This window comes from Panthera tigris, chromosome C1 (assembly GCF_018350195.1).
Source record: "Panthera tigris isolate Pti1 chromosome C1, P.tigris_Pti1_mat1.1, whole genome shotgun sequence".
Taxonomy (NCBI): domain Eukaryota; kingdom Metazoa; phylum Chordata; class Mammalia; order Carnivora; family Felidae; genus Panthera; species Panthera tigris.
The window spans coordinates 115653968-115678452 of NC_056667.1; the positions used below are offsets into that span (position 1 = coordinate 115653968).

The 24485-nt window shown below is 47.1% G+C and overlaps 1 long non-coding RNA gene across 1 annotated transcript; it reads left to right on the plus strand.

The window, feature by feature from the left end:
* Positions 1–7140: 7140 nt before the first annotated feature.
* LOC122241277 lies at positions 7141–13383 on the plus strand. Its single transcript, XR_006221320.1, has 4 exons — positions 7141–7233; positions 7458–7644; positions 10831–11107; positions 12931–13383. It is a non-coding gene; the product is annotated as an uncharacterized LOC122241277 (long non-coding RNA).
* The last annotated feature ends 11102 nt before the right edge of the window (positions 13384–24485 follow it).

Here is a 24485-nt window from a genome sequence, read left to right on the forward strand (position 1 = left end):
CGTGGGCAGAGGTAGGCTGTTGGCACCCACTTCCCTCCTGTCCATTACATCCACATAATGAGGCCTCTTTTTCTTTTCTTTTGTTTAATGTTTTATTATTTATTTTTGAGAGGGGAGACAAAGAGCGCAAGCAGGGCAGGGGCAGAGAGAGAGGGAGTCACAGAATCCGAAGCAGGCTCCAGGCTCCGAGCCATCAGCACAGAGCCCCACGCGGGGCTTGAACTCACGAACCGCAAGATCATGATCCGAGTCAAAGTCAGACACTTAGTCAACCAAGGTGCCCCGAGGCCTCTTCACTGGCCAGGTTATAGATAGAACTCAGCTTGGGTGTGCAAGGGAGGATGATTGACACAGATCATCTGCAAGTCTCCCAGGCTGGTCCAGCTGTTATTCCACAAACTGCCTGCCTCTCCCTGCCACGGAATGTGGCTTTAACAAACATTATTTCTATCAAAAGCAAAAAGGCAGCCACATAGAATGCTTAAACGCCTCCCTTCCCTTTGGGGTGCCTGGGTGGCTCAGTCGGTTGAGCATCAGACTTTTGATTTCAGATCAAAGTTCTAGTCCTGCATCAGGCTTCTGGCTCTGCGCTGACAGTGTGGAGCTTGCCTGGGATTCTGTCTCTCTCTTTCAAAAATAAATAAATAAACATTAAAAAAATAATAATAATAGAAAAAAAAAAAAAAAAGACCTCAGGCTTCAGGCTCTGCACTGACAGTGCAGACCCTGCCTGGGATTCTGTCTGTCTGTCTCTCTCTCTCTCTCTCTCTCTCTCTTTCTCAAAAATAAATAAATAAACATTTTTTTAATTAGTTTTAAAAGACCTCCCTGGCCAAAAATGTCTACTATTAGCCAAGAGTAGCCTGAAATTTCACCAACAAAGATTCATTGTTTGGAGTTAAACATTTCAAAGACTAGTGGAGACCGGGGGCCCAGGGAGGGGGAGGTCTTCATGGCCTCTGGGTTCTACAGGAGTGGGAGGGGGAGGGTCGTGAGAGGGGCCAGGGGGCCAATTCGGCAGGCTTGACCGCTTGACCGGGGCCTGCGGCGCAGACACACTTTGGAAACCCTTGAGACGGAAAGCCAGAGAGAGGCGTGTGAAGTCAAGGCCCAGAGTAAATCAGCAAAGAGAAAATTAAGAGGATCAATAAAAGAGTTTAATGAAACATAAACAGGTTCAGGGAGGGCTTAAATAAATTCGCGGTCAATCCATAGCAGGTTGTTAAGGAGCATCCCTGACTCGGGGGTTGATGCTGCAGGAAAACACCGGCCCCCTCCTTGCGGGTGCCCTGGGAGCCCTGCCAGGGGCTGAATTCCTGGCCTGAGCTGCAGACACCAGAAGGGGGGCATTTCCTTGTGAATTTGTAACCGAGGGTCCAGAATGAAGGGTGAGAGGATGTCCCCAAGCCATTGCAAGGCCAGCAACACTAGCCATTGGCTGGAGGCAACCGAGGGCCCTGAAATGGTAGGAGCAGAGCCACGACACCTGGCCTCTCACACTTCGCAGTGTCTCACCTGTCCCAGGCACCCCCCCCCCCCCCGCTCCCAGTGCGACAGGCCCTCCCACGGGGATGTAGGAACCTGAGGTCACCACCGTGCCCTGACCCAGAAGTGCCAGCTCAGGACCTCTCCCTGCCCCTGCACCACACGTCCTCCGATGCAGGCCCCCATGTTGATATGGGGACAGGGCGCCCCACAAGTAGATCCATGCTGGGGAGAAGGGTAAAGCCTCTCTTCCTTCCCGCTTCTTCACACTACCAACCCTCCGCCCTCTCGCCTCCCCCAGCATCTCCAGGGTTCCCCAGACTCTGCTCAGAGGGGAGAAACCAGGCCCCAATCTGGCAGCTTGCCTGCCTGCCTCTGACTCTCCTGCCAACCCCCGCTCCCTTCCCAGGTGGAAGGAAAAGGCCAGCCGCGTCTGCCTGTCTGGCTGACGCTCTTCTAGCAAATCCTCTACCCTCACCAGGACCTCAGGCCTCAGCGCCAACCATGCGAGATGAGAAGGCATTCTCTTCACAGGAGAGGAAACGCTTTGATCTGAGGCCATGGCGCTGGGCTTTAACTAGGAAGCCATAGAATAGAAACTACCTAACACAACCCCGCCACATTTTCCCGTAGGAAACTGTGTAGCCCACAAAGGACTACTACGCTTCCCTAGACGCCTTTGGCTTCCAAGAAAATGAGAGTGGAGTCTGCCCAGCCAAAATTCTCCAGGGTTGGCTGGGCACATCTGGATACTAGGTGAGGTCCCCAGCTCCTAAAACCAGAGGTTCATTCACCACAACCTTGCTTTCTGCCCATCGGTCTCAATCGATGCCACCCAACCCAACCAGGAAGCTTGGCCAGGTGGCCACGCAAAAGGTCCCCAGCCTTAGGGAATAGCCCCCTGGAAGGTCTTGCATCATAAGGCAGGGAGGCAGATGGAGAGCAGGCGTTTCTACTTAAAGGAAGTGGGATGCAGCCTGAACCCCCCATTCCCCAGAATCAGACCTGATTGCTCTAGGTTGACTGAGGCAGGAGACAGCATGACCCCTCTCCACAACCGCTGCACTGGGCCTTGGCTTTCACACTAACATCCTCTTACCGGAAAACTCAGGAGGCCCAGCCGTTCCTCCAAACATGCTCTCTCTGGCTCAGGTCACCATGTATGTGGCCTGACTTTCTTCTCTTCTTTGAGAAGAAATCAGGACCTTAAAATATCTTAAGCCCAGTGGTGCCTGGGTGGCTCAGCCGGTTAAGCGCCTGACTTCGGCTCAGGTCATGATCTCGCAGTTTGTGAGTTCGAGCCCCACGTCGGGCTCTGTGCTGACAGCTCAGAGCCTGGAGCCTGCTTCAGTTTCTGCATCTCCCCCTCTCTCTATCCCTCCCCAACTCATTCTCTCTCTCTCTCTGTCTCAAAAATAAATAAACATTCAAAATAAATAAATAAATAAATAAAATATTCCAAGCCTGAGTAGGGCCCTTTGATAGCTTTGATTGTTCCCCCACTTCCCTCCCTTCCTGGTGACTCCCCAGCACCTGCCCCTGCAACCTTTTCCCTCCCAGGCCCCTGCTCTGACTTCACAAAGGCCAGGCTCTCTGATGGCAGTCCAGGGTGGCAAGCAGCCCACAGGACACATAAAAACTTCCCCAGCTTCTAAGGGGTTCCCGGCAAGACTGCCAAATAAAATAGGTACAAGTTGAGCAGCTTCTGTTCAGCCAGGCGCCAGCCTGAAACTTTTCGTTTATGTTCACTGCTAGTAATTTTGCTGAGTACCCAACCCCTCCGCAGTAACAGAGAAGTCAGCTGCGGGAAGAGGGTAGTGGAGGGAAGAGAGCTTGGTCTTCCCAAATAAATGTGTCTTTGGCCCTCCTGATAATTTCTCAGCCACTTCTGGCCACAGCGGTGCAATTTCAGGTAAACGCGATCACAGATAGATACGGTTTTCTCAGTGCTAATGAGCTCATAGCCTGCATCTCAGAGCCCAGGCAGAGAGAGGGCGGCAGCCAGGCCTCACCCTCGGGGAGGGGCTGCAGTGTCTCGAGGGAGCCTCTTCCAGAATGTGCTCTTCTCTCCCCAGGGAGGCCTGCTGGCTCCTGCAGATACTGGATGGTGGGATCATAGAGCCTCCCAGGTGCCTTCATGGCCCTCCCCAAACCAAGAGATACTGATTGAAGGCTGTCCTGTCCGCCTCAGGAGGGTGGGCCCATCACGTCCCCATGCCATTAGAAACAGACACCTGGCCCATGACCCTGAGTCACCCTTGAACCTCATGGGCAATTCTCTTGAGGCTTCTCTCCCTACACACACACACACACACACACACACACGCACAGTGCTTGGCTGGCATGAGGAAAGCAAAGCGCAGAGGCAAACAGGCCCCTCCCGCAAGGAAAGGAGGAGAAAGGGAGGGTCCCTGCCATTCTAATTCTGCTCCACTCAGAAGACAGGCCCCTTCTCAAAGGCAAAGGAGAAGAACGCTAAGGAGGCCACTCCCCAGGAGTCCTGGGGAACACTTCAGACAGAGCACAGAGGACCCAGGCCTCTCTCGGCTGGCCCCAGCCGTGTCTCCTCACAGTGACCAGGCCATGACGGCATGGAAGATGAGTCTTCATTCATGACTAGAGCCAAATACGGCGAAACCTTGGGTGGGGAGTAGCTTGTTCTGCGAGCGTTCTACAAGACGAGCAAACATTTCTAATACATTTTAACTTGATAAATGAGCGAGCTCTCGTCATATGAGTAGCACGTGATGCCGAACATCACATGATCACAATGGTTCTTCTCCCTGTCTCTCCCTCTCCCTCTCGCTCTCACTCTACGGGATCGTGGGTGATCGTCTCCCATGCTTGGATGCTTCGTCTCAGGCCGTGGTGTTTGGCAGACATCAGTGATTTTTCAGAACGTTGGAAGGTGCCCACAACTGGCACTAGGGTATTTTTTGTCACTTCAAAGCACCTACGGACAGTCCTTTGCTCTTCCATCCAAGACTAAGCTTAGGAACGCTTTGCTTCATTCTAGGTCTGGCGGCCTGCAGATAGAGACCCTTTCCTCTGCTGCCGTATTGCCAGTTACATTAAATACAGTATATGACATGAGTTTATCAATACTGTAGTGTAGTCAACATCCGTTAGCGATAGTGAAAGTCGTCCTACACAATCACCCTCCTCTCTCTCGTCTCCCCTGCACCAGCCACGAAGGTTTTCAAAGGTCAGCGCAGGTTAACTTATTTTTCTTTATATTTTATACTTGTTTTATGATTTTGTATTATATTACTATATTGTAATCATTTTTATGTGAGTATTTTCAGGTTGTGGAACAAATCATCTGAGTTTCCATGACTTCTTTTTTTAAATTTTTTTTTAATGTTTTTATTTATTTTTGAGACAGAGAGACAGAGCATGAGCAGGGGAGGGGCAGAGAGAGAGGGGGACACAGAATGTGAAGCAGGCTCCAGGCTCTGAGCTGTCAGCACAGAGCCCGACACGGGGCTTGAACTCACAGACTGTGAGATCATGACCTGATGTGAAGTCGGACGGTTAACCGACTGAGCCACCCAGGCGCCCCATGAGTTTCCATGATTTCTTATTGGGAAATTCGCTTTGATATCCAAGTGCTTTGGATTACAAGCATGTTTCCGGAACAAATTGTGCTCCCAAACCAAGGTTTTACTGTATTTAGATTTTGCTCCCAAGCAGTGCATTCCTGGATAAGGAAAGGAAATTCCTTGTCCCAACCAAGATGCCAGGGTTCCATTGCATCAGCGCCTATCAGATGAGGAGGAGAGGGGGGTGGTCAGCCAGGGGGAAGCATGGGGCCCTGCGCAAAGGGCTGGACCAGAGGGCAGCTGTGGCCAAGTCACCACACAGGTTGAAGGCCAAGCAGGTCACCCTCTCCCAGGGCCTCTCCTCCCTCCCCTCCTCTCCTGGACTCACTGACAGAACACACCCCTACAAAAAAGCTCAAGGAAATTCACACCTCCTGTGAAAGTGTAGGAACCTGCTGTCCACACCCGCTGGGCACCAGTGACCATGGGCCTATCTCTGGGCCTCAGTTTCATCACCTGTAAGATGGAGATGACCGGAGAGGATGGCTGCAAGGCCAGAGGCTGTCTGTCCTCAGAGAGCGGCCATGGGGTCACCCACAAAATCCTCATGGGGCAGGGCAGCTTCCGGACCGTCAGGGGCCAGGGGCCACAGGCATCTCCATCCCCCACCAATTCGCCCCTCCCACTGGTGGGCGGGGCCTGCCGTGGGCAGGGAGAATCCAGGTTGGATGCAGCCCTTTGGCGGGCCAGGTGCTTTCCTGGAGGGAACAACCTGTCTCTCTAGTCTCCCTTGCTTCTCAGGCTTTTCTTCTTTCTTATCCCCCCACCAGCTGGCCTCAATCCCGCCTTACTTCAACATCCACCTGACCCTCACGGCCACCCCAGCCCTGTTGAGGTCATGGCCTCTCTCACAGACACCTGACAACCTCTCTCCCCATTTTTTAGTTCAAGTTCAAGTTGAGAGAATGCATCCAATTGGTCCAGCTCCACCTGTGGTGCGAGGCTATAATCACCAGTCCACCACGGCCTTGGCCCGCAGGACTGGCCGGCAAGCTACTCCCTGGGCAGAGGCGAGGGCCTCTGGGTAGTGACTGGCAGAGTCGTTCTTAGGTTTAAACGAGATGCGGAACAGGTACTCCTGGCTTTGAACTCGGTGCACGGCAGGTGCCCATTTCCCCCCTCACCTCCAGCCCTCTCGGTGGTGGGACAACCTTCCTAGTGGTCCTCCTCCCTGCACAGTATCCCTAACACCCTTCTCCCCCACCTTCGCACCTGGGCCTCCTCTCAGCCCTCACTGCTCAGCAGCACTTGCTGCCCAGAGTGGAGTCGATTAGTTGCAATGCTGGTGGTGTGTGGACAGCCACAGCCTCTTTCACTGGGGGAAGGGATGGGTGGAGTCTTCAAGAGAAGAAAGGGGGTGAACAGAAAGAGGACACAGCTGCCAAACTTTGCGACGTGCCGGGCGCTGACCGCTGAAAGCCAAGCCTCCCCCAACTGCAGAGAGACTTGGCTAACAACAGTTTCCATTTACTCTTCCCCATCTCTCCCCAGACCCCTCTCATGCCGGAGAATTTTTCTAAGCAAAACGGACCGTCCACCCCTCCTCTGGATGGTGGCCAGGTGGCCAAGGAAGAAGGTCAATGACAGCAGAAAGAATAGAGGGATACAGAAAGCATGGGGGGGAGGCAGGGAGTGGAGACAGTACTTACTTCCCCGAAACGTAAGAGCTTGGTTTTCTCTGGACCCAGGGACCCATGGACTTGAACATGAGCAACAAGATGCCACCTCAGTCATGAGAGCAGGAGGGTGTGGAGCATCTGCAGCTGAATCCCACCTTCTAATCAGAACCACCCACCAGTGTAGAAGGCTCCAGCACGTGACGGAACTCTGGGACGTCATCTGCAAAATGGGGGTAAGTAGAACCTAGCTCCTAGAGCTGATGCAATCTCTAAAGGAAGAGAGGTGTGTGCAAAACTCAGCACAGACCCTGACATTCACTAAATGGTCAGTGAGTGACGGCCATTATCTACTTGGTCAGAGAGAGACAAAGAGCGCCATCACATTCCCTGCGTCTTGACAACCCTGCCCAGTGCCTGAAGTGCCCTGCAGCGTCACAGGGACGGGGCTGGCCAGCTGGAGAAGCTGTGTGTGAAGCCGGACTGTTGTCTCTGGTCCCTCTGGTTAACATTCCACTCATCTGCAAGACGTAAGGAAAGAATTGCTTTACAGGACAGCTCTGCCCTTTTTTGCCCCCAAGGAAACTTCTGGTCTTTGAAAGCTAAGCTTTGTGCGCTTCTCCGGTTCATTTCCTTAGTGCTTCTCCCACTTCTGGGGAGTAGTCTCCCCGAACATCTGAAGATTTCCATTTTCTTTATTGCTTTGCCTCATCCTCCTCCGTTTTTCATATTCCTCTCCTCTTTTCGTGTCTAGCTAAAGCGAAGACTTGAGTCTTATTAACATTGCCGGCCCTGCACCTTCTCCACGGAGCACGTGGGTGTCAGAATATCACAACCCGGGTGTCACTCAAACCTTCTCTCCGCCTCAGGGTGTCACTCACACAGCACCGCGGACCTGAGCCGTAGTTGGTGGGAGTGAACATGAACCAGCGGCGTGCAAGGTGAGGAGGAGGGGTCTTAGAGAGGCGGTGGGGCGATGCCACCCTGGGCTCCAGCCAGTTCCACCACCCCCAGCCTTTGTCCAGCCCCGGATCTCTCCACAAGCACCCCCTTCCCTGGGGGAAGGAAGCGTTCCATCTCTTCAGGGTCAATACACCACCCACAGGGAAGGGACAGTGTCTACTGTGAGTGGCATTTTCAGACCGAGCCTGTGCCCTTCATCACTTCTGTTTAGCCAGGAAGCATTCCCTGCCACCCACCACCACCCCTTAGATCTCCGTCAAGGCAGGCATCGGCCTAACAGGTCACAAGTAGACCCGTCCAGATGTAGCCCTGCCTGACCCATCCGCTTAGGAGGAGAAGGGAGATCTGTGCTGTGCCCAGCAGGGATGGCCTTTCCAACCTCTGCAAGGCCATGTAGATCCACTCAGGAGAGAGGAAGGGAGAGAAGGGAAGGAGGGAAGCAAACAGAGAATTGAAGAGAGGCTCCTGGCGGCTAGAGTCAAAATCTGCAGGAGGTGCATGTACACGCGATTCTCCAGAAGCCCCAATGGTCAGGTGGGAAGGGGACTGACTCTCGCCGCTGCTCACATATGCGGCCCTCCAGATCACGTTCTGCCACTGCCTTGCCCCATCTGGAGCCCCACTGGTATTTGATCCATTCCACAGACATTTATGAGGTGCCAACACCGCAACAGTCACATCCCACCGTCCCACCTCTGTCAGCTTTGGGCCCACACACCGGAGGGCTCCCCAGATCTGACTCTTGTCAGCAATAAGCCAAGAGTGGCCAGACGGGTCCAGTGTACAGACGTGCCCTGGGGGGCTGGAGGCCCTTTGGGAAGATGGGTAGAGGAGACCAGGCCTGAGGCTGAGGGTGGCAAGCAGCTGGGTGAATGGGAATGCAGGGACAGGATATGAAGGCCAGGTGGGGGGCAGACCCGCAGGGGTGGGGAAGGCTCCAACAAAGGTGCCGCCAGGGCTGGAGACTGCAAAGTCTCAGGAGATCCTGAATGAAACTGTAGGCCACCACTCCCTACCCCTCTACCCAAGACCCCTGAATTAAGAACCTTACGGGCTGAGCTGGGGGAAGGTAAACGAGCTCCCCTGGTGCCAGCTGGGGGCGGGGGGGGGGGGGGGGGGCGGGCGATGCAGCCAGCCAGCCCTCTGACATTGCTAATGCAAGCATTTTATTCCTTTGGTCGGTGTTATCTTCCTTTCATTCTGTTTCTTTTCCCGTTTTTGGCTTCCTCATTAACATCATGTTCTACTAAGGATTATGTGCTTCAGAAGCTTAGGAAAAGGCCAGGAAGCCCGAGTAGGATATCGGGTTTAGGCAGCTGTGAAAGCGCCCTGGCCTTTCAGCTGGGTGGAATCATTTGTGTCTAGCGCCATCTTTTGGCCATTTCCCAAAACTGCAACTGACGGTACTAAAGTAAGGAGCCCGCTTGCCCTCAACGCTTGAAAACCTTTTTCTTTGCTGCCAGCTTAGGGAAAAGGCCAGCCCAACGTAGCAAAAAGTCTGAGCTGGAGAGCATTTCTTTATTTTTTTAAGTGGGCTCCGTGTCCGGTGTGGAGGAGCTTGAACTCACCACCCGAGGTCAAGAGTTGCATGTTCTGGGGCACCCAGGTGGCTCAGTTAAACGTCCTAGTTCATCTCAAGTCATGATCTCACAATTCACGAGTTGTAGTCCCGCATAGGACTCTGTGCTGACAGCGCGGAGGCTCAGAGCCTGGAGCCTGCTGCGAGTTCTGTGTCTCCCTCTCTGCCTTTCCCCTGTGCGCGCTCTCTCTCTCTCTCTCTCTCTCTCTCTCTCTCAAAAATAAACATTAAAAAGTTTTTTAAAAAGAAAGAAAAGAGTTACGTGTTCTACAAACGGAGCCAGCCCAGCCACCCTGGAGACCATGTCTGGGTGAAACAACGTTTTAAATTTTTCAAGAGGTTATAGTAACAGTTACTGGGCCAGGAGGCAGGGTCAGGAACTGGTTTAGTCTTCTGCAAAACTGAAAGTTCTTGATGGGTAAGATACAGCACGTAGCTCAATCTTCATGTTAGCAAACACCTGGATAAAATCGTTTTTTTACATGTGAAAGCAACTCTGGGTTTTGACCTTAAGAAGAACACGATGAGGAGGTTCCTGGGTGGCTCAGTGGGTTGAGCGTCCAACTCTTGATTTCAGCTCCAGTCACGATCCCAGAGTCGTGGGATGGAGCCCCCCAATGGGCTCCGCACTGAGCATGAAGCCTGCGTAAGATTCCCTCTCTCTTTCCCTCCCCCACTCTCCCCTGCTGGTGCGCTCTCGCTCTAAAATAAAAAAATTGATTAGTTAATTTTCAAAAAAAGATTTTGTAGAGTGAATGGTAATTACATACAACAGGTCCTTACGAAACTATTTTAGATTTCACCTTCCAGTGTGATTTGCTGGGAGGTGTCCGGGCCATTCTCACTAACCATGAAAAAACCATGAGCTGCGGCAGGATGGAATACTAGGTAGCCATAACAACAGGGAATGATGTGGAAAGATCTCCAAGCCCTATTGTCACATGCAAACGGTGCACAGTGCGCTGCCATACACAAGTGTGGGCACGTGTGTGTCGGTGTATGAAGTAGACACAATTGAAAATTTGTGAAAGAGCACACAAGAAAGAATACACAATAACACTGGAGCCTTTGGGGAGGAGATCAGAGTGGCTGTGGACAAGATTGAGAGGGAGACTTTTGTACTAACTTTTAACTTTAAACAAATTTATTTTAAGTAAGTGTTTATTTTTTCAAAAGTATTCCAAGAAACAGCACCTGGCGCATGGAGGCTGGCCAGGAGCTGGAAGGGAAGCATTCTGTGGTGGACTATACGCAGAAAATAAAACATATTTTGTAGCGAGATTAGCAGCTTTCATGCATGCCTCCGCATTTGCTTCTCTTGTTATTCCGGGGCTTTTGGTAAGGTACTGTTTGCGCATTCCAGGCTTCCGTCAGCCATGTGGCAGGATTCAGCTAGCAATACCGAAAATGCTAAGATGTGGGTCCTGCCTTCAAAGACTTTCCAGTTTCCTGAGGTCAAGAAATACATGTAACACCTTGCAATTAAAATTTTGTGATGAAAATTTTATCTATCGCGATGCGATAAACTGCCACCGAACCGAATGGCTTCAAACAATATTTTATTATTATCCCCTTATGTTCCAAGGGTTCACTGGGATCAGCTGGTGGTTGCAGTCTGAAGGTGGCTGGATTGGAGTCAGCTGAGGGTTCCCCTGGACTGGACATTGAAGATGATGTCTTCACTCACACGTCTGGCTCCACAGCTGGGTGCTGGCCCAACACCTCTCTCCATGTAGCCGCTCCAAAGGGCTAGTTTGGCTTCCTCACAGCATGGCTGTCATAGCTGGTGAATGGCTTCTCCCAGAAGCTGTGAGGCTTCTTAAAACTCAGAAGTCATGCAGAGTCTTCTGTATTGGTCAAAAGTGAGTCACGGGGCCAGCCCAGATTCAAAAGGAGGGGACTATCCAGGACATGAATAGTAGGAGGCCTGGTTTATTAGAGGGTCATCTTTGGAGAATAGCACAGCAAAATAAGATAAAGACAAGGTACAATAGGACCCAGAACTTGATCCTGCCTGACTGTCTCAGAGCTTATTCAAAACTAGAGCCTTTTCCAAACTATAAGAGAGTCTTAAATACAGAGAACAAACTGAGGGTTGATGGGGGTGGGCAGGGGAGAGGGGAAAATGGGTGATGGGCATTGAGGAGGGCACTTGTTGGGATGAGCACTGGGTGCTGTATGTAAGCAATGAATCATGGGAATCTACCCCCAAACCCAAGAGCACACTGTATACACTGTATGTTAGCCAACTTGACAATAAATTATATTTTTCCATGCTTTGGGGGGAGAAAAAAGCTTCTTGGAGGGTTATTATTCAGGACTTCAAATTTCACGCCTAGAAAAATTAGAAAACCAATCATTTAAACCTTGTTTCTCATTTACTGTATTAGAAAGACACCTGGCCCAAAAAAACTCACCTCAGAATCAACTTTATCCAGCTCAAAACTGAGGAACATCTGGAACATTAAGGAATCAAAATGCCCCTGGATAGCATGTGGCGGGCCTTCTGGGTATTGAAGCCACCACCCCCTCTTCTCTCCACAAAATGCAGACACGTATATACACACATCCTCTGGGAAAAGAATGGCTTTCTCGACCTGCTCCCTACCCCATTCACCCTGAAACAACACCATCACCCCTGCGGGGTTCTTGCTATATCCAGAAATGGACCCAAATAATCAACAAGGAAGTTATATTATAGTAAGCTTCATCCTTAGACTTCAGATATATATGATATAAACAGAATAGAATATAAATAGAATAACATCTTGTAGAACTAATTAAAATTACATCTTTTAGGGGTGCCTAGGTGGCTTAGTCGGTTAAGCATCTGACTCTTGGTTTCAGCTCAGGTCATGATCTCACAGCTTGTGGGTTCGAGCCCCACATTGAGCTCTGTGCTGACAGCACAGAGCCTGCTTGGGATTCTGTCTCCCTCTCTCCCTGCCCCTCCCCTGCTCGCTCATTCTCTCTCTCTCCTGCTCTCTCTCAAAAATAAACATTTAAAAATTTTTAAAAAGAGTAATAAAGTAATAACTTTTCAACAAGATTTAATGATGAGTAGGTGGTCACAATATGTTCCTAACTGAAGAAAGAAGGCACACAAAACTATCTACAGTATTTATAAACACAGGGGAAAAGATTAGTGGAAAATACACTGAAAACATTAACACTGATTCTCTCTGTTAAGACTATGGGAGACTTTTATTCTTTTTTTATTTTAAGTTCATTTCTTCATTTTGAGAGAGAGACAGTGCACGTGAGTGGAGGAGGGGCAGAGAGAGGGAGAAAGAGAGAATCTCAAGCAGGCTCTGCACTCACCGCACAAAGCCCAACACAGGGCTCGATCTCACGAACCATGAGATCATGACTTAAGCCAAAAATCAAGAATCGGAGGCTTAACCGACTGAATCACCTAGGCGCCCCATTCTTTTTTTTAAGATTTTATTTTTAAGTAACCTCTGTGCCCAACATGAGGCTCAGACTCACAACCCTCAGATCAAGAGTTGCACGCTCTACTGACTGAGCCAGCCAGGTGCCCCGGGAGACTTTTATTCTTTATACATTTCTGTATTTTGTACAATGAACATACAGTCCTCTTATAATCAGGAAGAAACTCCACATATGCATATGTATCCACTTTGATCTCTCCTCTCACAATCTCCTTTCTCAATTCTCCCATTAGAATGTCCCCATGGACTCCAGTTTGAAGTGACAGCTTGACCAGGAGCTGTTAGGGCAGGAAATGGGATGTTCCGAAGTCCTCCCCAGGCTGACAACAGTCCCCTATTTGGATTCTGCTCTGGTTCTCAGTGTTGGTATCAAGGGTATACAAATGTGAGCTACTCATGAACCCGTGGGAGGGGCTGGAGTAAAGTGGTGGCATGGTGAAGAAAGCTGTGAAGGTGGTAATTTGAACAAAAGACATTTGACTGCTAAGAACAAGGGCAAGGGAAGAACAGAAGACAACAGCAAAAATAGAAGACGTGTCCTTTAGGAAGGTTTGCAGGTCATTCCACTCCACAGACTCCCTCTCAATGTTTGTACACTGCTGACTTCCTGCACCTCACAATGGCATCTGCTATTGTCATCACCATCGTCACCAGCACCATCATCACCATCATCATCATCATCACCATCATCACTATCATCACCATCATCACCACCATCATCATCATCATCACCATCATCACCATCATCATCATCACTATCATCACCATCATCATCATCACTATCATCACCATCATCATCACCATCATCATCATCACCATCATCACCATCATCATCACCATCATCATCATCATCACCATCATCACCAGCACCATCATCACTATCACCATCACCATCATCATCACCATCATCATCATCATCACTATCATCACCATCATCATCACCATCATCATCATCATCACCATCATCATCATCATCATCATCACCATCATCACCATCATCATCACCATCATCACCAGCACCATCATCACTATCACCATCATCATCACCATCAACATCATCATCATCACCATCATCACCATCATCACCATCATCACCATCATATCATCACCATCATCACTATCACCATCACCATCATCACCATCATCACCATCATCACCAGCACCATCATCACCATCATCATTATCATCATCACCATCATCACCATCATCATCATCATCACCATCATCACCATCATCATCATCATCACCAGCACCATCATCATCATCACTATCATCACCATCATCACCAGCACTATCATCACCTTCATCACCAGCACCATCACCATCACCATCACTTCTTTAGCATGGCAGAGAATATCTATTTCAACCCAGCTGCCCACAGCATCCATCACAGTGAAATCCTAAAGCAGCACTTCCCAGAGTGTGTCCCTAGATCACCAATACATGACAGGCTCTGTCAAAAGGCGGTGGGGGAAGAAGAGGGTCCCTGCCTGCCACACCCATTTCCCGAAGATGTATGGTGAGCACTGTCACACCTAAAACTCAGAAGCGGTGCAGTAAAAAAAAACAAAAAAACTTTTTTTTTTTAACCAAATCTTACCCAAAACATCTTGGAAACTCAGAATCCTGTGGAACACATTTTAGGAAACACTACATTCTAAATAAAGTTATAGGCCTTGGGGCGTCTGGGTGGCTCAGTCAGTTGAGCATCTGACTTCGTGAGTTCGAGCCCCACATTGGGGTCTGCGCTAACAGCTCAGAGCATGAAGCCTGCTTCAGATTCTGTGTCCCTCTCTCTGTGTTCCTCTCCCCCTCGCACTCGCACTCTGTTTCTCTCTCTCTCTCTCTCTCTCTCAAATAAATATTCAAAAACAGGTTTTTTTTTAACTACAGGCCAGGGGCACCTGGGTAGCTCAGTCAGGTAAGCATTCAACTTCGGCTCAGGACATGATCTCGAAGTTCACAAGCTCAAGCCCCACATTGGTCTGTGCTGACAGCTCGGAGCCTGCAGCCTCCTTCAGATTCTTGTCTCCCTCTCTCTCTCTGCCCCTCCCCAGCTCATACTCTCTCTCTCTCAATAATAAATAAAACATTAAAAAAATTATTGGGTGCCTGGGTGTCTCAGTCGGTTAAGTGTCCGACTTCGGCTCAGGTCATGATCTCATAGTTCATGGGTTCGAGCCCCGCATCGGGCTCTGTGCTGACAGCTCAGAGCCTAGAGCCTGCTTTGATTCTGTGTCTCCCTCTCTCTCTGCCCCTCGCCTGCTCACACTCTGTCTCTCTCTCTCTCTCAAAAATAAATAAACATAAAAAAAATTTTTTAAAGAAATGAATATTTTTAAATAAATAAAATTTTTTAAATTCTTTAAAAAAATTACAGGCCAAACAAGACTAACCCTATGGCAATTATTATATATATACTTTTTCCATATTTTTTTGCCAATATTATACCACATGAAATGGAAATAAAAGTTAAAACTTTTAGGAAGATAGAGAGAGGAATCACACTGTTGGCCGATGTTTTGTTCATCGATATATTAGAAAAGAATAAGCTCTAAAACTATTAGAACTAGTAAGAATTCAGCAAAGTCACTAGGATGGAAGCTAAGTATTCAGAATAATGGATATAATAGCTCAGCAACAACAAATTAGAAAAATTAAGATATTGAATTCCAACAATAACGTTTTTAAATTATCTGGACATTGTTTTAAGTAAAAAAGTTAACATTTCCATTAGGAAGATGAGGCTGCATTTTTTGAGTAAATACGTAGTTCTTATTCATAAAACTATTAGCTTCTTATAATAACGTGAATTTAAGGGTAGAGCAAAATAAATTTTGGAGCTAGTTGGCCTTTCCCTGGAAAAATGCCCTGCCCCTTCCCTGTGGCCTCCAATGTTTCTTGTGAGAATATTTCTCTCATTCCAATCATTTTCTCTCACAGATAATGCCTCGCCTCTCTAGATGCTTTCAAGATTCTCTGGCTTTGTCTTTTTTCTTTGTGTTTAGTTTTTTATTGTGATGTATCATCATAGATTCTTTTAGGTTATGCTGTTTGGGACAGCTTCTAGAATCTGTAGGTTTATGTCTTTTGCCAAATTTGGACAGTTTTCCATCATTATTTTTCCAAATCTCTTTCATCTCCCACTTCTTCTCTCTCATTATAGGACCCCCCACAATACAATGTTAGATCTTTTGGGGGGTGCCTTGGTGGCTCCATCAGTTAAGTGTCTGACTATTGATTTCAGCTCAGGTCATGATCTCACAGTTGGTGACCCTCTCCCACCCCAGGTCTGCGTTGGCAGTGCAAACCCTGCTTGGGATTCTCTTTGCCCCTCCCCTGCTTGTTCTCTCTCTCTCTAAGTAAATAAATATTTAAAAACAACAACAAATGTTAGATCTTTTGTTACTGTCCCATAGGTCCCTGGGGTTCTTCTCATTTCCTTTCAGTTTTCTCTGTTGTTTTCTCTCTGTTGTTCAGATGAGGCAATTTCTATTGTTCTGTCTTCAAGCTCATTGATTCTTTCCTCTATCATATTTGTTCTGATGTGGAGCACATCCAATGAATTTTTTTAATTCTAATTAAATTTTGCAGCTCTTAAGTTTGTTCATTCTTCTTTATATCAATTTCCTTGTGAGACTTTCTATTTTTTCATTTGTTTCAAATATGTTTAAAATAGCTTGTTGAAGCATTTTAATAGTGGCTGCTTTAGAATCTAATTTCTGTATCATCTCTGTGATGGTGTCTATTGATTGTCTTTTCCTGTTCAAAATCAAATTTTCATGGTTCTTTGTATGAGGAGTGATTCTAATTGTATCTTAGACATTTGGGTTATTATTCTATGAGACTCTGGATCCTACTTAACCTTCTTATGCAGACCGTAACCTGTTTAGATGTAGTATTCAGGTCCAAGTGTAGTGGGATTTCCCTGCTAGGCCCTACTGACACCATCCCACCAAATGTACAGCATAGACTCACTCCACCCCATTGCCACTAGGTCAGGGTGGAAGCTCACTGCCAGAAGCCCACCAGCACTGCAGGGTGGGAGTGAGGAAATTCAGGGAAGTTCTTCCTTTGGTGTTTGGCTGCAATGGGGTAGGTACTGTCTGCTGTTCTGCTCTTTTCTCGGTCCTTTGACTAGAGTGAGGAGGCTCTCCATGGGGCTTTTTCTTTTCATGCCTGTTTATGGTTCCAGGTCACTGGCTTCTCCAGCCCCCCATCTGTGATACATGAGAGGCAAAATGAAAATCCTAGGAACCCATTGACAAGTTATTCCTCAAGCCCCAAGGTCCCTAACCAGTCCTAACCAGCCTAGGGAGGAAGACACTTATGAAAAGAGACAGCTGAGCAGTCTGAACACCATGAGAGGGGGAAGCTAGCACCTTGTACAAGAGAGGGGGCTTCCCCACACACAGCCAGAGGTACATATTCAGACACTAATATGTCCCAGGTGCCCTCAAAGACCTCCCTAAGAGCTCTAGGGTCTCAGAGTGAAATCATTCCGTCTTCCCTGAGGAAAGCACAGACTCTTTACTGACATTTTTATTTTTCTTTTTTAAAAAGAGTTATTGAAATATAGCTCACATGTCATACAATTTGTTCATTTAAAGTGTAAAATTCAATGGTTTTTAGTATATTCATAGACTTGTGCATCCCATCAATTTTAGGATATTTTCATTACCCCCCAAATAAATCTCCTACCACTTAGTTGTCATCCTCCAACTATTCCCCCAGCCCCTGCCCCAGGAAGCCACTAAACTACTTTCTGTCTCTACTTTCTGATTTGCCCATTTTGGACATTTCATATAAATGGAATCATAGGATACATGGCTTTTAATGGCTGCTTTCTTTCACTTAGCATAATATTTTCAAAATTCACCCATGCTGTACCATGAGTCACTACTTCATTCCTTTTTATGATTGAACAATATTTCATCGTATGAATATACTACATTGTGTTTATCCATCCATCAACTGATGAATGGTTTAACTGTGTGAGAAACTGTTAGACTATTTTACAAAATAGCTATACTATTTTTGCACTCCTGCCAGCAATGAATGAGGGTTCCAATTTCTCCACTTCTTTGGCAACACTTGTTATCATCTGTCTTTTTTATTATACCCATCCTAGTGGATATGAAGTGGTATCTCATTGTGGTTTTGATTTGCATTTCCCTGGTGGCTAATAATATTGAGCATCGTTTTATGTGCTTATTGGCCATTTGTATATCTCCTTTGGAGAAATGTCTATTCAGATACTTGGCCAATTTTTAATTGTATTGCCTTTTATTGTTCAGTTGTAAGAGTTTATTGTATATATTCTGGATACTAAACCCTTATCAGATATATGACTTGCAAATACTTCCTCCCAATCTGTGGATTGTCTTTTCACTCTATTGATGCCGTCCTTTGATGTGTAAAAGTCTTGCATTTTGAGGGTGTCCAGTGTATTTTTTCTTTTGTTGCTTGTGCTTTTGTATCATGTCTAAGAAACCACAGCCTAACCCAAGGTCATGAATATTTACTCCTGTGTTTTCTTCTAACAGTTTCATAGTTTTTGTTCCTATATTTAGAGTTTTGATCATTTTGAGTTAACTTTTGTATAGTGTGAGGTAGGGATCCAACTTCATTCTTTTGCTTGTGGCTATCCAGATGTTCCAGCACTATTTGTTGAAAACATTATTCCTTCCTCATATCATTATCTTTACACACTTGTCAGAAATCCATTGACCATCTACACAAAATGTCAAGCAATTTTTCTTCCTGGTCTGAGTGAAAAACCCAAACCAGGAATAGAAAGTCTTCCTAGAGAAGAAGATGCTTGACTTATGTCTTAAACAATGAACGACAGATTAAATGCAGAGATAGCAGGAGAACTCACATGGGAGAATCAAAAGGAGTGACGTCTTGGGCTAAGATCAAGAGCTACACTTTAGGATGTGAAGCAGAAGAAGGCCCTCGCTCTCCCCAAAGGCTTCACCACCAGTTTGAAGGCAGCAGAAAAGTGATCTTTCACAGAAAAAGAGAACAAAGAAGGAAAATGACAGAGAACGTAGCCATTTTAGATCTCCCAAGGACACCAGATGAGAAAAAATCATTAGTCTTAACATAATCTGCCCTCATCTTCCCCTCACCTATCTTTCAGCAGCAAGTGTCTTGATGATTACTAAACAGAACTAACCAGGAAGGAGTAAATAGCCTCACCTTCTAGACCAGGAATTTCTTTAGCCACCTCAACTGAAAAGTGGTTATTCTCATCACCTCCAGAAAATATTAGTATGAAAACTCCCCACAGGGCCCTTCATATTTGGAGAAGTCTCCCGGGGGGGGGGGGGGAGGGGGGAGAGTCCAGATCAAGTCCAGTGGGTTGGTCACTTGTCACAGAGGCAAATATCTTCTGAGAGGTGCAAAGCCTGCTCACAGGTCTATGTTGTGTACAACCAAGCAGCCTTGTGGCCAGAATCAGATCAACACCACTGTCCAGGAAATATCAGTTTAACTCCAAACATCTTTTTAAAATGAATAACTTCACCATAGATTTCTTGTGAAGCAGCTCAGGGACTTTAGAGAAAGCATACACAGCAGACCTTTGTTACAACCCCATGACATATGACATCCTCTCTCACAAGCTCCACCCTCCACCAACCTATAACCCTTCATGCAACCTCACCTCCTTACTGTGGTCCACGATTCTAACATATGACACACCCTGTCACTGGGCAGTGGAGCGTGTGTCCCATTCTGACTGCTCTTCTCACTGTGGGCAGCATCCCAGGAACTTTTGTGAATAAACTCTTCCATTTTGTTACATGGACAAATCTAACCATTGTTTCTAAAGCCCAAGAGATCAACTGAAACTTGGCATGACTTTCCCAGCCACAGAAAAGCAAGCGATGAGAGCTGAAAGTGTCCCTGAAGTCCCTTTTCCAAACATGAAAACACTCCCAACAAGAACCTTATCTCTCATTAAAATAAGTATGCATTATGGGTTCCAAGAGGCCCTTCACCCCAAATCTCTCCAGCATCAGGCTGACAATGCATGCCTCTGGAGTCACTAACGATTGGACACAAGGGCAGAAGATTTGATCCGTGAAAGGCCATTTAAATATATGAGCAATGGAATGCTGCCTGTGTCAATTATAACACAACTTTTTCCAAAAAAATTGCATGGCCAACGGAAAAGGATAGTGTAATGTAATAGGTGAACAGAAACCAGACTTCTAACAGTCCTACAGTGTGAATATATTTAATGCCCCTGAACTGTACACTTAAAAATGGGTAAAATAGTCAATTTTATGTTATGTGCATTTCACCACAATTTTTTAAAACTCCATAAAGAGAGTACATAGAGTTTTTTCCCTTTTCTTTCTACTTTTTAAATTTTCTATAGAAACTATACACATATGGTCTCTCTGTATCTACATCTATATATCAATATATACGCATATACATTCTATATATGATACATAAATATATATGGCATATATGTATATATAAATTAAATACATATACACAAATAAGCACGCATTACTTTTATGGGCAGCAACATAGTATATTCAACATACTACATCGATTATTGTGGAGTGGGCATGCCCTTCAGAACCAAACAGACCTGCATTTGAATACTTGTGTCATCATTCACGATCTTTGTACCTTCGGTTTCTAAATCTCATTTTTCTCATCTATAAAGTTGGCATCATACCGATCTTGCAGATTTCTTTTTTTTTTTTTTCAGGTTTATTTATTCTTGAGAGAGAGAGTGAGCAGGGGAGGGGCAGAGAGAGAGGGAGAAGGGGATCCCAAGTGCGCTCTGCGCTGACAGAAGGAGCCCCATGTGGGGCTCAAACTCATGAACCATGAGATCACGAACTGAGCTGAATTGCGACGCTCAATCCCCTGAGCCATCCAGGTGCCCCGCAGCGGATTTCTTAGGGAGACAAACAGGAACAAGCGCAAAGCACAAGATGCAGCGTCCAGAACGCAATTGAAGACCAGCTTGTGTTTGTTCTTATGAGGAGAGAAAAGCAGCTTTATTTTCAATTGATGAATAAACAAATATACAGTAAACATGAACATGTTGCTTGGTAATGGCTCCCATAGTCATTTCCTATTTGTTAATTCAATTAATGTCTACTTATGGAGTGCCGACTGTACGCCAGGCACCTTAGCCCAGATTAGGGGCTGAATGAATGTTCTGACACTTCCAGATGCCAAAAAGAGAACATTCAAGGCCAGCAAGATCCAGAGGAGCCGGTGCTTTGCAAGCACAAGCTCTGGGGGAGGGAGAGAGAAATGAAGAGCATCCGACCAGAGAGGTGGTATATCTGAGCCAGACACCTAAGATCCTGGAACCATTCTCAGGTGGGTTTTTGACTTAGGACCTAATTGCAGTCAGTCTTGGAGAACTTTCCTCACTGCCCTTTTAGCTGATCCTTGCCCCCGCTGAACCCAGATGGCCAGATCCCAAGCCGTGCTGTGTGAGTCAGGGCTGCATTCAGCCGAAAATCACTGCCGTAACAACATCACAGACAGGCTGGTGTTCACAACAACAGTTTATTTTCTCACAGCTCTGGAGGCTGGAAGTCCAAAATCAAGGTGTCATAAGATCTGGTTTCTTCATTAGACTCTCTCCTTAGCCTGTAGATACCTGTCTTCTCACTGGGCACTCATATGGCCTTTCCCACGTGCATGGGTCCCTGATATTTCTCTGTGTGTCCAAAGTTCCTCTTCTTACAAGGACACCACTAAGATTGGATTAGGGCCCCCATATGACCTCATTTAACCTTAATTACATCTCTAAAGGTCCTATCTCCAAATACAGTCACATTCTGAGATACTGGGTGTTAGAACTTCAACATATGAATTTGAAGGGACACAATTCAGCCCACAGCAGCCACCAAAAACCTACGTTAAAATAAGGAGTTATTTGTCGCGTGTAATGAGAATCTAGCAGTAGTTGCTCAGGGCTAGTGCTCAAAGATATGATCAAGGACCCTGCTTCTTATATTTTCCTGACTTCCATCCCTAATGTGGTTTTCAATCTCTAGGTCACAAAATTTTCACTGTGCTTTTACTCCACCCAGAATCTTCCTGCCAAGCAGATGGCAAAGGGCCAAAAGTTATGCTAATTAGAACATGTCCCTTTTCAGTATTTCCCCAAAAGGACCACAAGGCAACTTCCACTCCCAGCTTATTGGCCAGAATGTCACACAGCAACCTCTAGCTGCAAGGGACTCTTGGAAGATGAGTGTTTTTTTCACTGTGCTCATGGTTTCCCTGAAAGATCAGATTTCCACTGCTAAAGGAGAAAAGGAGAATGGCTGTTGTGTAAGGATTAAGCAGTGCCTTCCCCAGTAAGGTGGTGCAGGTGCTCGTGTTCTAATGGTGGACACTGGAAGTCCTGGAGACAGTGCTGGGTGACTGGGGAAATACTGTGAACGCCATTTTGGGAGGAAGCCAACGCCATGCTCTGGGCATCACCTAACATGTGGCCATTAGAGCAAGGGGGGAGCTATCCCTCATAATCCGGAGGAAGATACTTAGAGCTTCCAGAGACGATGAGAGGGGGAGAGGATGCAGCCAGAAATAGACTTTGGGGAGCAAGAGAGAAGGAGAAGAAAGTTAACGGGATCTGATAATCCAGGGCAAAGATGGGCAATTGAAAATTTAAAAAGGGGGGTGCCTGGGTGGCGCAGTCGGTTGAGCGTCCGACTTCAGCCAGGTCACGATCTCGCGGTCCGTGAGTTCGAGCCCCGCGTCAGGCTCTGGGCTGATGGCTCGGAGCCTGGAGCCTGTTTCCGATTCTGTGTCTCCCTCTCTCTCTGCCCCTCCCCCGTTCATGCTCTGTCTCTCTCTCTGTCCCAAAAATAAATAAAAAACGTTGAAAAAAAAAATTTAAAAAAAAAAAAAAAAAAAGAAAATTTAAAAAGGAAAAGCCTGGTCGTAGAAGGGCCAAGATGGGATCTGGGGAGAACAAAACAGCCAGAGAATAAAGGATGGTAGGGAAGAGTGCAAGGCAAACCCGTCCTCCTCTGACTCCTGGATCTTCTGCAAAGTCCACATTGCTCATGAATGTTTTGTTGGGCCAGGGAGAGAGGGCACTTTGAAGGGACAATGCGTTTCAAGTCAGAATTGGTGGTGGCTGCATAGAGACTGCTCACAGTCAAACCCAGGAGCTTCAAAAGAGAGCATACGAATCTCTGGGAATCCACAGAAATGAGGGGCATGTGTTGGGCTTGCACAGACCTAGACCTGGCAAAGGGTGCAGCCAAAGCGTATGAGGGCCCCAACCATCATCCAAGCTTCATAAGGGAAGGACAGCGGCTAGAAAAAACATGATTTCTTTCTGAGATCTCTCTTCCACTGGCACCCGACCTGGATAAGAGGAAGCCACCATATATAAAAAGATAGCCCCAAATCCGCCCTCCCCAGGTCACCTCTGTTTGTCCCAAGAGAGAATCTTCTAAGGATCTGCTCTCAGCCAACTGCCCCAGTAAGGAAGGATTCCACTAACCCTGCCCCCAGCTGCACACTCCCCCTCTCCCTTCCTTGCTCTATATTTTACATAGCATTTATCATCATGTATACTATGCATACTGTACGTTTTACATATTTATTTGCATATTGTTTATCTCCCTCAAGTCAAATAGAAACTCCATGAGGGCAGGAGTTTTGTTTGTTTTCTTCATAGCAAATTCCCAGCTCCCAGTACATAGGAGATGCTGAGTAAACACATTGTGTGAATCAGTGACATGAATACCCAATATAGTATTAGCTGAAAACTGGTAAAATCTGTACACTGTGTCCCTAAGGTATTTGCTTTTTAATATAGGAATCCAAGAGCTTATGTAACATGAACAGTCTATTGAGTCTTTAAGTGATGGAATCTCAGGGGCGCCCGGGGGGCTCAGTCGGTTAAGCCTCCAACTCTTGATTTCAGCTCAGGTCATGATCTCACCAGTTCGTGAGTTCAAGCCTCGTGTCTGAATGCTGACGGCACAGAGCCTGCTTGGGATTCTCTCTCTTTCCCTCTCTCCCTCTCTCTCTCTCTCTCTGCTCCTCCTTCACTCGCACGCTATCGCTTGCTCGTTCTCTCTCTCTCTCTCTCTCAAAAATAAATAAATAAACTTAAAAAATTGTTCAAGTGATGGAATCTCAGACAAAGTGACAGACTCATTTGTGGGAGATATTTGAAAGCAGACAGAACTTCCTGACCCACTTCTGGTCACCCCTTGGAATCAGCTGTTTTCTTCCTTGGAGTAAATCCCACAGGAGAGGTCTACAGGTGCCAGGTGAGCTGGGAGAGGGGGGAGTCAGGACCCGGGTCCAGCCTCCCCGGACAGGGCCGCAGCCACTTCTCCTTCCGAATATCACAAGCCAGCCCATGGCCCTGAGTCAGAGCCTCTGAGCTGCGAGGGGCCACAATGTCATTCTGGGGGAGTTTATGGCGTTATTAATATGGAAATAGACAACGGTGCTGCCGCGCTGCTCGCCCCTTTATTAATAACGGTTATTCACGGCCCAGGAGTCAAAGGCGTTTCTGCTTGGGTGCTCATTAAAACTGGCCCCATAAAGAGTAGGAGAAAGGCAATAAATCAGCACTGAATCCAATCATTTCGTGTCGCTGGGGGTAGGGGTCTTTGCCACCGGAAAGTGGGGTGACAGCCAGAGAAACCACCTCGGTGAGATCCTGCTCACCAAGCAGTCAACGGGACAGACCAGCCCACGATCATCACCTCTGTGCCACCCTGGGCCCGACCCCGCTCCTGAGGAGGCAGGTCTGGGACTA